Source organism: Triturus cristatus, chromosome 2_2 (assembly GCF_964204655.1).
Source record: "Triturus cristatus chromosome 2_2, aTriCri1.1, whole genome shotgun sequence".
Classification (NCBI taxonomy): Eukaryota; Metazoa; Chordata; class Amphibia; order Caudata; family Salamandridae; genus Triturus; species Triturus cristatus.
The window spans coordinates 1,266,416,294-1,266,434,455 of NC_140582.1; the positions used below are offsets into that span (position 1 = coordinate 1,266,416,294).

General features: G+C 44.6%; 1 protein-coding gene and 1 long non-coding RNA gene across 3 annotated transcripts in view; one reads left to right on the forward strand and one right to left on the reverse strand.

The window, feature by feature from the left end:
* Positions 1–18,162, reverse strand: part of LOC146863563 (CD5 antigen-like) — a 654,574-nt gene that overhangs the window by 244,618 nt on the left and 391,794 nt on the right. The window lies entirely within an intron of this gene.
* LOC146863564 (uncharacterized) lies at positions 3,153–7,168 on the forward strand. The gene is made up of 5 exons (XR_014978620.1): positions 3,153–3,240; positions 3,516–3,608; positions 3,735–3,830; positions 3,921–3,983; positions 4,376–7,168. It is a non-coding gene; the product is annotated as an uncharacterized LOC146863564 (long non-coding RNA).

Here is an 18,162-nt window from a genome sequence, read left to right on the forward strand (position 1 = left end):
TTTCTTACCATGGGTGTAGGGAAGGCCTTGGCTCATGGAAGGTTTGAGTGGATCATGACACTCTCTCATCTCTAGTAAAAAAATAGTATATTACTCCGGGCCGATCGGCACAAAATGCTTATGCCATGGCCTATTGTCATTTAAGAAAAAAAAGCTAATTAACCAGAGCAGGACGGGTAACAGCGATGCAGTCTGGCAAAATCTGATTAATTAGGGCTCTTGCATGTTGGGCAAGTTATGTTCCCCTGTAATTTGAGTGAAACGGGTAATCTGTGATGCATCAAGAAGTGATTGCTCCACTGTGTTTTCCGCTGTTGTGTCAATGGTGTAACCTGATATATAAAAGCTAAAAAAAAAGCTCAAAGGAGCAACAAAGTGAATTCACGGAAGGGACTAGTCACTTCCGACCCCCCCTTGTCCAGTAACCAGTCCCGCGGTGGAAGACGAGTCCCGTGTGGTGGATTGTTTATCCAAAGTGAACTCAGAGACTGACTTCAACGCATACTTACTTGTACACTGTGTGATCCTGGGCAAATCAAGTGATCTCCTTCTGCTGTCCTACAATTACATTACCTGTCACTTTTGGGGGCGGTTACAAACAGGCGAACCCCTAGTATTCGTTAGCGCATCACAAAATGTATGTTTACAAAAGAACATGACGTGTGCGTTGACCGCGCCATCCCTGACCCTGTCTTCTGTAATCTTCAGTTCCCAAAACGGAGCCCAGTCCCCAGTGCAGCTTGTTAATATAATAGAAATACATGAAAAAGAAAATAAAACGATTCCTTTCATCTTCTCATTGAAATTACCCATTTACAGCGCCTAGAAGTACTCTCGATCGAAAAGAGCACTCTTCAAATGTTTACTCATTCATCCCTTCACTTTCATGCACTTCTATACTCACCTAGCCGAGCCCACCCGAGCCCTTTCTCGCCCCAGGACCCCGTGTCTCTCTCCACTCTGCAGCGAAGAGTATTTAGGGATCTCTGAATGAAAGTGGTTGAGCTCGCGCGGTAGAGATACCAAGTACACTGCACCCAGAAAAGCTTGTGAATAAGAACGTTTTTTCCATAGTTGTAAAAACAAACAAGCATTGCGTAGCCCCCCACTATCCTAATGCTGATGGCGGCATGCGCGCTTTGGCTTTAAACATCTGAAGCTTAAGCGCGTGTGCCGGGATTGCTTCAAAAGTAAGGAAAAAGAAACTGGGCATTTTTTTCTATTTCTTTACTTCTGAAATAATCCCGGTACTCGTGCTTTAGCTTCAGATGTTTCAAGCTAGAGCATGGGTACAGCAATTGAAACCACAGTAAACAAATAGGGAAAAAATGGCCACCAGACGTTTCTATCCTTTTATTTATTTACTTTTGTTGTAATGGTGGCACCCGCACGGGTGCCCCATTGTAACAAAAATAAGTAAACAGGGAAGAAAAATGATGCATGTCATCAGTTCCCCCATTTCTAAAACGTTGTCTATAGCTGGAGAGGCTGTGGTTTAGCGGTTAGAGCTGCCCACTAGAAAGCTGGGGGCCAGGGTTCGAGCCTCGGCAGCGGCTCAACATTTATTAATTATTTGCAAATTACGATTATGTAATTACAAATAAATAAACAGGGATCTCGCTGCCCCCGGGAGAAAAGAAAGACAAAACAAGCATCACGTGGCATCCCACTATCCTAATGCTGATGGCAGCACACCGGGATTGCTTCAAAAGTAAGGAAAAGGAAAATGTGCATTTTTTTCTATTTCTTCACTTCTGAAGTAATCCCGGCACTCGTGCCTTAGCTTCAGATGTTTCAAGCTAGAGCACGGGTACAGCAATTGAAATCAAAGTAAACCAAATAGGGAAAAAATGGCGGCCAGACGTTTTTTTCCTTTTATTTATTTACTTTTGTTGTAATGGCGGCACCATTGTAACAAAAGTATGTAAGCAGGGAAGAAAAATACAGCATGTAATCAGTTGTCCCATTTGCTGGAGAGGCTGTGGTTTAGCGGTTAGAACTGCCGACTTGAGACCTGGGGACCAGTGTTCGAGTCTCGGCATGGCTCAACATTTGTTAAGTAATTGAAAATTTCGATCTTCCAATAATAAATAAACACAGGGATCTTGGTGCGCCGGGAGAAAAGAAAGTCACATACCTACCGATAAAACTTGTTAACATGCGACTCTCAAAAGAAATCTTAAAGTCATAACAAAACTTTGCAATAACAAAAATATGTTTATATGTACGTGGACACACGCAGCTGTAAGCAGCAGCCGCTCTGAATACGTTACACAACGAGTGTCTGCTTAAAGGTTTGTAAGGCACTCGTCTTTCTGTATTTGTACAAAAAAGACTATAAAACATCCAGGCACTCCATTAACATCACGGGCTTGAACGAAAAGAAATAAAAACACGTAAACAAGGGCACCATATGTGTGTGTCTAGGGAGCATTCCATCAGCATCACGTGCAGATAAAAAAGTCCGTGCCTGGGAAGCACTCCATTAACGTCACGTGCTTTAACGATGTGTTTCTGCCTAAATCAAGTGCTTTAACGATGTGTTGCCTTGAGAGCATTCCATCAGCATCACGTGGTCAGCATCACGTGCAGAAACAAAGTCCAACAACCAAAGCAACGCCCCTAATACAAGTAAAGGGGCCAATAGCCATAGGCGTGGCTAACAGCTCAAAAGGAGGGACTTCAAACACTTGTAACCAATACCAAGTAGAAACAGTTTGAGAGGCACATTGAAGAACGAATGAGAACAACTGTTTAAAAAGAGTCGGTCAGACACTCACTAAAGTATATACTGCATGTCTCAACGAGACAGCGCAAGCGCTGCCTAGGCGAGACCTAAAAATTAAAGCTTATAGAAGTAAAACAATACAGTTTTATTTTATTTTAATATACTTCCTTCATGACACATATAAAGGGAGATTTTCAATATTGTCAGTATATAAAACATTCGTATTTGTAGAATTAAAACAATAAAGTTTCATTTGGATACAAAAAAAGCTTCACCTTTCGTGAAATATCTCCTCTTCACGTCAGCATAGCAACACGTGATGCGCGTCAATTACGTTATGTCTTTCTACACGTATCTGCGTCATCGCGTAGTAACACATGACCAGTTTACGTACGCACACAATGATTTAAATCCGCACGGTAGCGCGGGTACCAACGTTTGGAGGAAGTCTTTCAGGAACAGAAGAGAACATTGAGGCGCGCCCTTTCTGTACGGTGGTCTTTTATCATTAGGTTGGTAAACACAAACTGCTACCCTCTATTATTGCACTAACAACGCATCTAATTATGATTGCTCACCACGTTTGAAGACTTTGAGACGTGTTTAGATGTAGGGAATAAGTTAACTGAATTCACCAGTGAAAGAGTTTAAACTTCAATGCTAAAATACTAGGAGTCTGCCCATGTAATCGTTCACTTGAGTTGAATGTTTTGTAATTTGCTTTTAAACTAATCGTAATCAATAATTTCGAAATGTATATGATGCTTCTCTGTTTTATAATCTACAGACTTAAATCGAGGAAAAGAATAAAACTCCTCTCCTATCAATCCAAGAAAAGATTATTATGAATTTATGTCAAATCCATTGACATTATAGTTAGGTAGGTAATATTGTGCACTTTTTTATCAGTCCGAATTCCATAGATTAAATATAATCGTTGATGATGACCAATAAAATGAATAATACATTTTTCAAGTTACTTATATGTTATATGTATATCTTTTAGACAATATTGGTCCTATTCGCCGCCTCATCGGTTCCCTCTATAAATATAAAATCGCATACGCCAAGGATGATCGGCAAATAATTACGCTATCATAAGGTATCTATTTGGAGGCCTTATTTTTATGAACTTATAAATCATAATTCATCAATTTATTCATCTTTTTTCTTTTTTCTTTTTTCTTTTTAGTGATTATACACATTTTCTTAATAGAATTCTTCATAAATACAAGTATTTACTCTTCAGTTACCAGTAAGTCAAAGAATCATTCGTGTTCATCTTCTAGGTGTTTAATCTTTATTCTTCACTTTTCTTCTTTCAATTCTTGTTTCAATATATCTTTCTTGGGTATTTCTGCTTTTTACTAATCATTTGTACCCCCCCCCTTTTTTCACGGTGTATATACTGTTTCCGTTAATTCCTATGTAAAGGGTCTATATCTTTCATATATTTTTTCTGTGGTATAAGGTCTATTGTAGAGGCCACTATCTTCTCTCTTTATTCCTTCTACCTTATCATCTTCAGATATAGCTGAAAAGTGTTGTTGTTGTTCTTGGAAGAGCTGATTTTATCTTAAATATGTTGTTGTAAATCAAAAGATTATGGTAATGCAAATACAAATCCAGTGTACCTCTTAATTTCAGGAAAAATTGTGTGGCTTTCCTGACGAAGGCGCTAGTGCGCCGAAACGCGCGTCGAAGACGATTCACTGCCGCATTGGATTTTAATGAATTGTTGATCTATATTGTTTTATTGTATATGTATTTCATTTTTTGTGGTTATTATACACACATTATATGGTGTATGAATTCAACCATTTAGGAAATAACCAGAGAAAATTAGATTTATTTATTTGATGTATTGGAAAAATGTGTTCCTTTTTTTAACCTGTGATTATAAATGGTCTAATGTTTTTTTATATAACAAATTAGTTCTTCTTTATAATAAAGAAAAAAGCTTATTTATAATCATTAAGTGGTACACTGTGCTTTATTAGATCATTTTTGTTTTCTGTTTTTTGAAAAATACATTTATTGTGATATTCATCCTTATGTGATTGCCTAGGAATATATTACCGACTATACCTGTTTAATAGTACTCCCGTGAGTCATTGAGCTGACGAGATCGTGAATGAAGCACCCGCATGCCTGTGAGAGGTACCTGACCTGACAAAGATGTTGGCAGCATACTCAGCAAACCCCAAATTTGAAAGACTATAATCTCTACTGATGATGGTTAAAGAACCAGAAACACTTGTCTACAGATCAGCACTATCTGTGCCAACTGTGGCGAAACACTCAAACACTCTTAAAGCAAGCAAGTAACCGAAACCGCATTTACCACAATGCCAGGGGCGAACCTTGCTGGGAGGTGAAGCGGTGTGCTCCCGACCCTGTTCCTATTTAATAGTACTCCCGTGAGTGATTGAGATGACAAGCTCGTGGATAAAGCACCTGCATGCCTTTGAGAGGTATTTGACCTGAGAAATATGTTGGTAGCCTACTCAGCAACCCCCAAATTTGAAAGACTGTAATCTCTACTGATGACAATTAAAGAACCAGAAACACATGTCTAGAGATCAGCACTATCTGCACCAACTTTGGCGAAACACTCGAACACTCTTGAAGTAAGCAAGTAAGCGAAACCGTATTTACGACAATGCCAGGGGCAAACATTGCTGGGTGGTAAAGCAGTGTACTCCCATCCCTGTTCCTGTTTAATACTACTCCCGTGAATCATTAAGCTCACGAGCTCATGGATAAAGCACCCGCATGCCTGTGAGAGGTAACTGACCTGAGAAAGATGTTGGCAGCCTACTCAGCAAACCCCAAATTTGAAAGACTGTAATCTCTACTGATGACGGTTAACGAACCAGAAACACGTGTCTAGAGATCAACACTATCTGCGTCAACTGTGGCAAAACACTCAAACACTCTTGAATCATGCAAGTAACTGAAACCGCATTTACCACAATGCCACGGGTGAACCATGCTGGGAGCTGAAGCGGTGTGCTCCCACCCCTGTTCCTGTTTAATAGTACTCCTGTGAGTCATTGAGCTGACGAACTCGTGGATGAAGCACCTGCATGCATGTGAGAGGTACCTGACCTGAGAAAGATGTTGGTAGCCAACTCAGGAAAACCCAAATTTCAAACACAGTAATCTCTACTGATGATGGTCAAAGAACCAGAAACACGTGTCTAGAGATCAGCACTATCTGCGCCAACTGTGGTGAAACACTCGAACACTCTTGAAGCAGGCAAGTAACTAAAACTAGATTTACCACAATGCCAGGGGCGAACCTTGCTGGGAGGAAAAGCGGTGTGCTCCCACCTCTGTTCCTGTTTAATAGTTCTCCCGTGAATCATTGAGCTGACGATCTTGTGGATGAAGCACCCGCATGCCTGTGAGAGGTACCTGACCTGAGAAATATGTTGGTAGCCTACTCAGCAACCCCCAAATTTGAAATACTGTAATCTCTACTGATGACAATTAAAGAACCAGAAACACATGTCTAGAGATCAGCACTATCTGCGCCAACTGTGGCGAAACACTCGAACATTCTTGAAGCAAGCAAGTAACTGAAACTGCATTTACAACAATGCCAGGGGCGAACCTTGCTGGGAGGTGAAGCGGTGTGCTCCCACCCCTGTTTCTGTTTAATAGTACTCCCGTGAGTCACTGAGCTGACGAGATCGTGAATGAAGCACCCGCATGCCTGTGATAGGCACCTGTCCTGACAAAGATGTTGGCAGCCTACGCAGCAAACCCCAAATTTCAAAGACTGTAATCTCTACTGATGTCAGTTAAAGAACCAGAAACACGTGTCTAGAGATCAGCACTATCTGCACCAACTTTGGCGAAACACTCGAACAATCTTGAAGCAAGCAAGTAACCGAAACCGTATTTACCATAATGCCAGGGGCGAACATTGCTGGGTGGTGAAGCGGTGTCCTCCCATCCATGTTCCTGTTTAATAGTACTCCCGTGAGTCATTGAGCTGACGAGCTCGTGGATGAAGCACCCCCATGCCTGTGATAGGTACCTGACCTGACAAAGATGTTGGCAGCCTACTCAGCAAACCCCAAATTTCAAAGACTGTAATCTCTACTGATGTCTGTTAAAGAACCAGAAACACGTGTTGAAAGATCAGCACCATCTGGCGAAACACTAGAACACTCTTGAAGTAAGCAAGTAACTGAAACTGCATTTACCACAATGCCAGGGGCGAACCTTGCTGGGAGGTGAAGCGGTGTGCTCCCACCCCTGTTCCTGTTTAATAGTACTGCCGTGAGTCATTGAGCTGACGAGCTTGTGGATGAAGCACCTGCATGCCTTTGAGAGGTAGCTAACTTGAGAAAGATGTTGGAAGCTGTTAGACTTGGGGATCTCTAGTTGGCACAGGTATGCACTTGTGATAAATAGGGACCCTCTCCTCTAGTCATGGTAAGGGGGTACACTCCTAAAATAACCCCTGCTCACCCCCTTGGTAGCTTGGCACGAGCAGACAGGCTTATCTCAGAGGCAGTGTGTAAAGCATTTGTGAACACATACAGTAACCAAGTGACAACACTACAGATGGACACCACACAGGTTTTATATTAAAAATAAGTATTCTTTATATAGATTTACCACAAGACCATTAAATGCCAAAAACACACAATACTGTTACATTAGATGGTAGAATTTTGCTTAGCTCTCTTAAGTTCTTAAATGCAACACTTTAAGTCAATGTACCTTTTAGATGCGACACGCAGGGCAACAAAAGTGTTGCAACGATGTTGATGCAATGAAGTTTTGGTGCAAAGAAATAAAGATGTGAAGATCTTCCAGATGCGATACGCTTCTCCGATGTTGCGAGAAGACTCGACTCGATGCTTCAGCTACAGCGACGTCACCCTTTGGGTGATGCGACGACAGTGGCCTTGGCAGCGGCACTCTTCTCCGACGTTTGCGAGATGCTTCCGCTCGATGTGATGTTGCAGCGGTGACACCCCTTTACGCAAAGCGACGACAGCAGCTCCGATGGTTGTACGCTTCTCCGGGGATGCGAGGCGCTTTTCTTGATGTGGTGCAATGCGACAACTACGATGACTGCGATGGCGACACGCTTCTTCCTCGATCCGAGACTCTTCTCTTGATGCGGTGCAATGCGTCAGCTACGATGGCTGCGATGGCGACACGCTTCTTCGGCGTTGCGAGACACTTCCTGGATGATGCGAGATGCTTCTGCTCGATGCAATGCTGCAGCGGCGACACACTTTACGAGATGCGAAGACAACAGTTCCGACGACGGCATGCTTCTCCCTCTTGAGTCGCGCTACCAGATCCTTGTGACACGCAGTCCCTCAGAAGGCCCAACAACAGCAGCAGGCACTTCCAAAGAACTATGTGGAGCTGGGGGGTGAAGTCTGTTGTTCCTGAGACTTCAGCAGGAGGCAAGCTCTTTTCCAAACCCTTGGAGATCCTTCATAAGTTGAGCAAAAGTACACACAAAGTTCCTTTCTCCTCTCTTTGGCAGTAAGGCAACCACTGCAGGCCAATCCCCCAGGTTCAGGGATAGTTTCCTCCTCAGCTTCTTCTGGTTCCTCCCTCAGCAGAGGTTCTTCTTGTTTTTCCAAAGTGATCTAAATTCTTGGGATCAGGGTCCCAATATTTATACCCAGAAATCCTTTGTCCTCTGAAGGCAGAGGGGCCTTTGCCCAGTCCAAACTAGTTCCTGAGCACTCTGTTTACCAGACTTCTCCTTTCCTTTCACAGCGCAGGGCAGAAACATTAGACGCCCCACAGGAGATGGAGCCAGCATTGTGGAAGGCAAGTACAGCTCTGGAGCACTTTGTAGACAGGATTCCTTCTCTTCATTCACTGAGCAGGGCAGTGACATCAGCCGCTCCCCAGGAGGTGGAGCCGGCATTGTGGAAGGCAGACACAGCCCTATTCAGGTCCTAGGTGCAACTCCTCCCACCCATCTAGATGCAGATCTCTCTATTCACCACTGGGGCACCTCACCCTGCCTCTTGGAATTCCCCATCCCTGTCACTCAAACTCCAGACAAAGGAATACACACAGCCTAGCAGAGGCAGATTTGAATGGATTGACAAAAAAATGCCTACTTTCTAAAAGTGGCATTTTCAAACACAAAATGTTAAAACCAACTTCACTAAAAGATGTATTTTATCATCCTGAGTTCTGGCATACTAAATTCGAATTTCTACCATGTTCATTGAGTCAGTTAGGATTATAAAATGTAATAACCAAACTACCCATTCTGGCCTATGGAGAACAGGTAGCCTTGCAATAGTAAAAAACGAAAAATGGCTGTAATTCACCATTAGAACATGCCACACATATCAGGGCATGTCCTACCTTATCCTTACAATGCACCCTGCCCTTGGGCCTACCATAGGGGTGTCTGATATGAAGAAAAGGGATGGTTTTGGGACTGGCAAGTGGGTGCACTTGCCCAGTCAGCATGAAAGTACCAGACTGCATGCAGGCTCTGCAATGGCAGAACTTAGACACATTTTTAAAGGCTGCTTCTGTGGGTGGCACAACTAGTGCTGCAAACCCACCAGCAGCATTTGGATTACAAGCCCTGGGCACTCCTGGTGCACTGTACTAGGGTCTGACAAGTAAACCAAACCAACCAATCACGGAATCACAAATTATACATCAATTTACAATAGGGAGAGCATATGCACTTTAGCACTCATCAGCAGTGGTAAAGTGCCCAGAGTCATAAAACAGCCAACAACAGGTCAGAAAAAATATAGGAGGAAGGCAAAACGTTCATGGATGACAATGCAAAAAGGGCCAAGTCCAACAGCAGCCTCCTCACCAAACCCCAAATTTGAAAGACTGTATTCTCTACTGATGACAGTTAAACAACCAGAAACACGTGTCTAGAGATCAGCACTATCTGTGCCAAATGTGGCGAAACACTCGAACACTCTTGAAGCAAGCAACTGAAACTACATTTACCACAATGCCAGGGGCGAACCTTGCTGAGAGGTGAAGCGGTGTGCTCCCACCCCTGTTCCTGTTTAATAGTACTCCCTTGAGTCAATTAGCTGACGAGCTCGTGGGTGAAGCACCTGCATGCCTGTGAGAGGTACCTGACCTGAGAAAGAGGTTGGCAGCCTACTCAGCAAACCCAAAATTTCAAAGACTGTAATGTCTACTGATGACGGTTAAAGAACCAGAAACACTGGCTAGAGATCAGCACTATCTGTGCCAACTGTGGCGAAATACTTGAACACTCTTGAAGCAAGCAAGTAACTGAAACTTCATTTACCACAATGCCAGGGGCGAACTTTGCTGGGAGGTGAAGCGGTGTGCTCCCACCCCTGTTCCTGTTTAATAGTACTCCCATGAGTTATTGAGCTGACGAGCTCGTGGATGAAGCACCCTGTTTAATAGTACTTCTGTGAACATGCTTGAATCCATAAGTTGGCAGGGTATGCTCAGACGTGAGTCCCTTGCTCACTTTGCCACTGGATTCAAGCAAGCCTGGCTGAAGACGGCTGAAATGCCAGAAACCGGTCCTAGGAAGCTTTTTTCCGGTCCAGGGAAGGCATGGTTTGGCAGTTCGGGCTGGACTGTTCCCATGAGGCACAGGGTCAGACTGATTTGCATATGGCCATTTCTGAACTGGGGTGGCAGAGTGGGCTAAAGAACGGTGATGGATCAAACCCAGATCTGTTGACTGGGTGTGAGTGTTTGATTGGTTCTGATGCTCCGTCCATCACCACCCCCTTTTGTACCGCTTTGTTCGCCATAAGTTGGCAGGGAATGCTCAGACATGAGTCCCTTGCTCACTTTGCCACTGGATTCAAGCAAGCCTGGCTGAAGATGGCTGAAATGCCAGAGACCGGTCCTAGGAAGCTTTTTTCCGGTCCAGGGAAGGCATGGCTTGGCAGTTTGGGCTGGACTGTTCCCATGAGGAACAGGGTCAGACTGATTTGCATATGGCCATGTCTGAACTGGGGTGGCAGGGTGGGCTAAAGAACGGTGATGGATCAAACCCAGATCTGTTGACTGGGTGTGAGTGTTTGATTGGTTCTGATGCTCCGTCCATCACCACCGCCTTTTGTACCGCTTTGTTCGCCATAAGTTGGCAGGGTATGCTCAGACGTGAGTCCCTTGCTCACTTTGCCACTGGATTCAAGCAAGCCTGGCTGAAGACGGCTGAAATGCCAGAAACCGGTCCTAGGAAGCTTTTTTCGGTCCAGGGAAGGCATGGCTTGGCAGTTCGGGCTGGACTGTTCCCATGAGGCACAGAGTCAGACTGATTTGCATATAGCCATGTCTGAACTGGGGTGGCAGAGTGGGCTAAAGAACGGTGATGGATCAAACCCAGATCTGTTGACTGGGTGTGAGTGTTTGATTGGTTCTGATGCTCCGTCCATCACCACCCCCTTTTGTGGCCAGAGATGCCAATTGGGTTTTAGCTTCAATACAGTTTTAGGGAAGGAACACAGGCCCTGGGCACCCAATTGGCAGGAGCCCAGGGCACACTCAGTCAAAGCACATCAGCAATTCAGAAAAAAGTGGGGGCATACTATACAAGAAAGATGGCACTTTCTCACAGATGGGGCCTGAGGTGATGTGTGCAAACATGCCTTGTGGTGGGTATTAAGATGGGGAAATAATTCCACTTCAATCCTGAGTGTCCCTAGGGTCCAAGTAGTCCACTAGGTACATACCTTCAATGCTCCAGTCAGCATACATATACTTCCAGCAATCACCCTGTCACTCTCCTTGCACTCCTCTAGTGACCCATTCAGCACCATGTACTAATCCATTCACTGCACCAAAACCCAAACACTTATAAATTCACCCAGGCATTCACCTTGCATTACTCTAATCATTCAGTCAGTCCCCAAGTACGCATCGAGTGACCCAGGCCTTAGCACATGGACTGCTTCAAAACCCTATCCACTATGCATGCAGTCTTCTAACAACCTACACACTTGTCTTTCACACCTTCAATTCTCCAGTCAGTATACCTACACTTCCAGAAAACACCCTGTCACTACCCTTGCACCCCTGTAGTGACCCATTCAGCACCATGTTCTAATCCATTCACTGCGCCAAAACCCAACCACTTATAAATTCACCCAGGCACTCTCCTTGCTGTACTCTAATAATTCAGTCAGTACCCAAGTACTCATGCAGTGAGCCAGGCCTTAGCGCAGGGCCTGCTTCAAACACCTATCCACTATGCATGCAGGCCTCTAACCACCTACATACTTGTCTTTCATACCTTCAATGCCCCAGTCAGTATCCTTACACTTCCAGCAAACACCCTGTCACTCCCCATGCACTCCTGTAGTGACCCATTCAGCACCATGTACTAATCCATTCACTGCGCCAAAACCCAATCACTTATAAATTCACCCAGGCACTCTCCTTGCAGTACTCTAATCATTCAGTCAGTACACTAGTACTCATGCACTGAGCCAGGCCTTAGCACATAGACTGCTTCAAATGCCTATCCACTATGCATGCAGTCCTCTAACCACCTACACACTTGTCTTTCACATCTTCAATTCCCCAGTCAGTTTCTATATACTTCCAGCAAATACCCTGTCACTCCCCTTGCACTCCTCTAGTGACCCATTCATCACCATGTACTAATCCATTCACTGCGCCAAACCCCAAACACTTATAAATTCACCCAGGCACTCTCCCTGCTGTACTCTAATAATTCAGTACGTACCCAAGTACTCATGCAGTGAGCCAGGCCTTAGCGCAAGGCCTGCTTCAAACACCTATCCACTATTCATGCAGGCCTCTAACCACCTACATACTTGTCTTTCACACCTTCAATGCCCCAGTCAGTATACATACACTTCCAGCAAAAACCCTGTCACTCCCCATGCACTCCTGTAGTGACCCATTAAGCACCATGTACTAATCGATTCACTGCGCCAAAACCCAACCACTTATAAATTCACCCAGGCACTCTCCTTGTAGTACTCTAATCATTCAATCAGTACACTAGTACTCATCCAGTGACCCAGGCCTTAGCACATGGACTGCTTCAAACCCCTATCCACTATGCATGCAGTCTTCTAACCACCTACACACTTGTCTTTCACACCTTCAACTCTCCAGTCAGTATCCAAACACTTAAAGCAAACACCCTGTCACTCCCCTTGCACTCTTCTACTGACCCTTTCAGCACCATGTACTAATCCATTCACAGCGCCAAAACCCAAACACTTATAAATTCACCCAGGCACTCTCCTTGCTGTATTCTAATAATTCAGTCAGTACTCAAGTACCCAAGTACTCATGCAGTGACCCAGGCCTTAGCACATAGACTGCTTCAAACCCCTCTCCACTATGCATGCGGTCCTCTAACCACCTACACACTTGTCTTTCACAACTTCAATTCCCCAGTCAGTATCTATACACTCCAGCAGACACCCTGTCACTTTCCTTGCACTCCTGTAGTGACCCATTCAGCACCATGTACTAATCCATTTACTGCGCCAAAACCCAAACACTTATGAATTCATCCAGGCACTCTCCTTGCAGTACTCTAACCATTCAGTCAGTACCCAAGTACTCATGCAGTGAGCCAGGCATCAGCACATAGACTGCTTCAAACGCCTATCCACTATGCATGCAGTCCTCTAACCACCTACACACTTATCTTTCACACCTTCAAATACCCAGACAGTATACATACACTTCCAAGAAACACCCTGCTACTCCACTTGCAATCCTCTTGTGACCCATTCAGCACCATGTACTAATCCATTCACTGCGCCAAAACCCAAACAATTATGAATTCACCCAGACACTCTCCTTACAGTACTCAAACCATTCAGTCAGTACCCAAGTACTCATGCAGTGAGCCAGGCCTCAGCACATAGACTGCTTCAAACGCCTATCCACTATTAATGCAGTCCTCTAACCACCTACACACTTGTCTTTCACACCTTCAATTCCCTAGTCAGTATCCATACACTTCCAGGAAACACCATGTCACTCCCCTGGCACTCCTCTAGGAACACATTCAGTACCATGTACTAATCCATCCACAGCGCCAAAACACAAACCCTTCTAAATTCACCCAGGCACTCTCCTTGCAGTACTCGAATCATTCATTCACTACACAAGTACTCATGCACTGACCCAGGCCTTAGCACATGGACTGCTTCAAACCCCTATCCACTATGCATGCTGTCCTCTAACCACCTACTCACTTGTCTTTCACACCTTCAATTCCCCAGTCAGTATCCATACACTTCCAGCAAACACCCTGTCACTCCCCTTGCACTCCGCTAGTGATCCATTCAGTACCATGTACTAATCCATTCACTGCGAGAAACCCAACCACTTATAAATTCACCCAGGTACTCTCCTTACACTACTGTAATCATTCAGTCAGCACCCAAGTATGGATCCAGTGACCCAGGCCATAACACATGGACTGCTTCAAACCACTGTCCACTATGCATGCAGTCCTCTAACCACCTACACACTTTCTTTCACACGTTCAATTCCCTAGTCAGTATCCATACAGTTCCAGGAAACACTCTGTCACTCCTCTTGCACTCCTCTAGTGACCCATTCAGCACCATGTACTAATCCATTCACTGCGCTAAAACCCAAACACTTATAAATTCACCCAGGCACTCTCCTTGCAGTACTCTAAATATTCAGTCAGTATCCAAGTACTCATGGAGCGAGCCAGGCCTTAGCACATGGACTGCTTCAAACCCTTATCCACTATGCATGCAGTCCTCTAACCACCTACACACTTTCACACTTTCACACCTTCAATTCCCTAGTCAGTATCCATACACTTCCAGGAAACACCCTGTCACTCCTCTTACACTCCTCTAGGAACACATTCAGTACCATGTACTAATTCATCCACAGCGCCAAAACACAAACACTTCTAAATTCACCCAGGCACTCTCCTTGCAGTACTCGAATCATTCATTCACTAAACAAGTACTCATGCACTGAGCCAGGCCTTAGCACATGGACTCCTTCAAATGCCTATCCACTATGCATGCAGTCCTGTAACCACATGCACACTTGTCTTTCACACCATCAATTCCCAGTCAGTATCCATACACTTCCAGCAAACACCCTGTCACTCCCCTTGCACTCTGCTAGTGACCCATTTAGTAACATGTACTAATCCATTCACTGCGAGAAAACCCAACCACTTATAAATTCACCCAGGTACTCTCCTTACACTACTCTAATCATTCAGTCAGTACCCAAGTAAGCATCCAGTGACCCAGGCCTTAGCACATTGACTGCTTCAAACCCCTATCCACTATGCATGCGGTCCTCTAACCACCTACACACTTGTTTTTCACACCTTCAATTCCCTATTCAGTATCCATACACTTCAAGCAAACACCCTGTCACTCCCCTTGCACTCCGCTAGTGACCCATTCAGTACCATGTACTAATCCATTCACTGTGCGAAAACCCAACCACTTATAAATTCACCCATGCACTCTCCTTACAATACTCTAATCATTCAGTCAGCACCCAAGTATGCATCCAGTGACTAAGGCCATAGCACATGGACTGCTTCAAACCCCTATCCACTATGCATGCGGTCCTCTAACCACCTACACACTTGTCTTTCACACCTTCAATTCCCTAGTCAGTATCCATACCCTTCCAGGAAACACCCTGTTACTCCTCTTGCACTCCTCTAGGAACACATTCAGTACCATGTACTAATCCATCCACAGCTCCAAAACCCAAACACTTATAAATTCACCCAGGCACTCTCCTTGCAGTACTCTAATCATTCAGTTAGTACCCAAGTACTCATGCACTGAGCCAGGCCTTAGCACATGGACTGCTTCAAACGCCTTCCCACTATGCATGCAGTCCTGTAACCACATGCACACTTGTCTTTCAAACCTTCAATTCCCTAGTCAGTATCCATACACTTCCAGCAGACACCCTGTCACTCCCCTTGCACTCCTCTAGTGACCCATTCAGCACCATGTACTAATCCATTCACTGTGCTAAAACCCAACCACTTATAAATTCACCCACGCACTCTCCTTGCAGTACTCTAATCATTCAGTCAGTATCAAAGTACTCATGCAGCAAGCCAGGCCTTAGCACATGGACTGCTTCAAACCCCTATCCACTATGCATGCAGTACTCTAGCGTGAAAAATAGGGCAAGATCGTCACATTGACATTTAGTTAAAGGCAGAGGTTTCGCTAGGGTCTCAGAGCCGGCAAGCTCTTTAACTAAGCCAAAAAGTGTTCTTGAACAGTTTGTAGCGTCCGAGATGGTTTTGGAGATAAAGCTGGCCCTAGCAGAGTTACAGTTATTGTGGTGTATTATTCATGCTTTTTTGTAGACAACTTTGGAACCAGGCGTGTAGTCTCTTCTCCATCTCCGTTCCAAGGTTTTACATTTAGATTTCTCAGCCTTTAAAGCTTCGTTAAACCAAGTGGCAGAAGGTCGATGGTTATTTAGTTTTTTATTTTTGAGGGGGAGGCAAGAGTCGAGAGCATCTGAAAGCCAATCATATATGTTTCCTGAACGTTTGTCTTCCGTTGAATCGGATGTGGGTGGGTTGGCGCATAGGAGCTTGTTGAGTACATTTATCCATACACTTCCAGGAAGCACCCTGTCACTCCACTTGCACTCCTCTAGTGACCAATTCAGCACCATGTACTAATCCATTCACAGCTCCAAAACCCAAACACTTATAAATTCACCCAGTCACTCTCCTTGCAGTACTCTAATCATTCACTCAGTACCAAAGTACTCATGCACTGAGCCAGGCCTTAGCACATGGACTACTTCAAATGCCTATCCTCTATGCATGCAGTCCTGTAACCACATGCACACTTGTCTTTTACACCTTCAATTCCCCAGTCAGTGTCCACACAATTCCAGCAAACACCCTGTCACTCCCCTTGCACTCCTCTAGTTACCCATTTAGCACCATCTACTAATCCACTCACTGCGCGAAAACCCAACTACTTATAAATTCACCCAGGCACTCTCCTTACACTACTCTAATCATTCAGTCAGTACCCAAGTATGCATCCAGTGACCCAGGTCTTAGAACTTGGACTCCTTCAAACCCCTCTCCACTATGCATGCAGTCCTCTAACCACCTTCACACTTGTTTTTCACACCTTCAATTCCCTAGTCAGTATCCATACACTTCCAGCAAACACCCTGTCACTCCTCTTGCACTCCGCTAGTGACCCATTCAGCACCATGTACTAATCCATTCACTGCACGAAAATCCAACCACTTATAAATTCACCCAGGCACTCTCCTTACACTACTCTAATCATTCAGTCAGCACCCAAGTATGCATCCAGTGACCCAGGCCATAGCACATGGACTGCTTCAAACCCCTATCCACTATGCATGCGGTCCTCTAACCACCTACACACTTGTCTTTCACACCTTCAATTCCCTATTCAGTATCTGTACTCTTCCAGGAAACACCCTGTCTCTCCTCTTGCACTCCTCTAGTGACCCATTCAGCACCATGTACTAATACATTCAATGCGCTAAAACCCCAAAACTTATAAATTCACCCAGGCACTCTCCTTGCAGTACTCTAAATATTCAGTCAGTATCCAAATACTCATGCAGCGAGCTAGGCCTTAGCACATGGACTGCTTCAAACCCATATCCACTATGCATGCGGTCCTCTAACCACCTACACACTTTCTTTCACTCCTTCAATTACCTAGTCAGTATCAATACACTTCCAGGAAACACCCTGTCACTCCTCTTGCACTCCTCTAGTGACCAATTCAGCACCATGAACTAATCCATTCACAGCTCCAAACCCAAACACTAATAAATTCACCCAGGCACTATTCTTGCAGTACTCTAATCATTCACTCAGTACCAAAGTACTCATGCACTGAGCCAGGCCTTAGCACATGGACTCCTTCAAACGCCTATCCACTATGCATGCAGTCCTGTAACCACATGCACACTTGTCTTTCAAACCTTCAATTCCCCAGTCAGTATCCATACACTTCCAGCAAACACCCTGTCACTGCACTTGCACTCCTCTAGTAACCCATTCAGCACCATGTACTAATCCATTCACTGTGCGAAAACCAAATTACTTATAAATTTAACAAGGTACTCTCCTTACACTACTCTAATCATTCAGTCAGTACCCAAGTACGCATTCAGTGACCCAGGCCTTAGCACTTGGACTGCTTCAAACCCCTCTCCACTATGCATGCAGTCCTCTAACCACCTACACACTTGTCTTTCTCACCTTCAATTCCCTATTCAGTATCTGTACACTTCCAGGAAACACGCTGTCTCTCCTCTTGCACTCCTCTAGTGACCCATTCAGCACCATGTACTAATACATTCAATGCGCTAAAACCCAAACACTTATAAATTCACCCAGGCACTCTCCTTGCAGTACT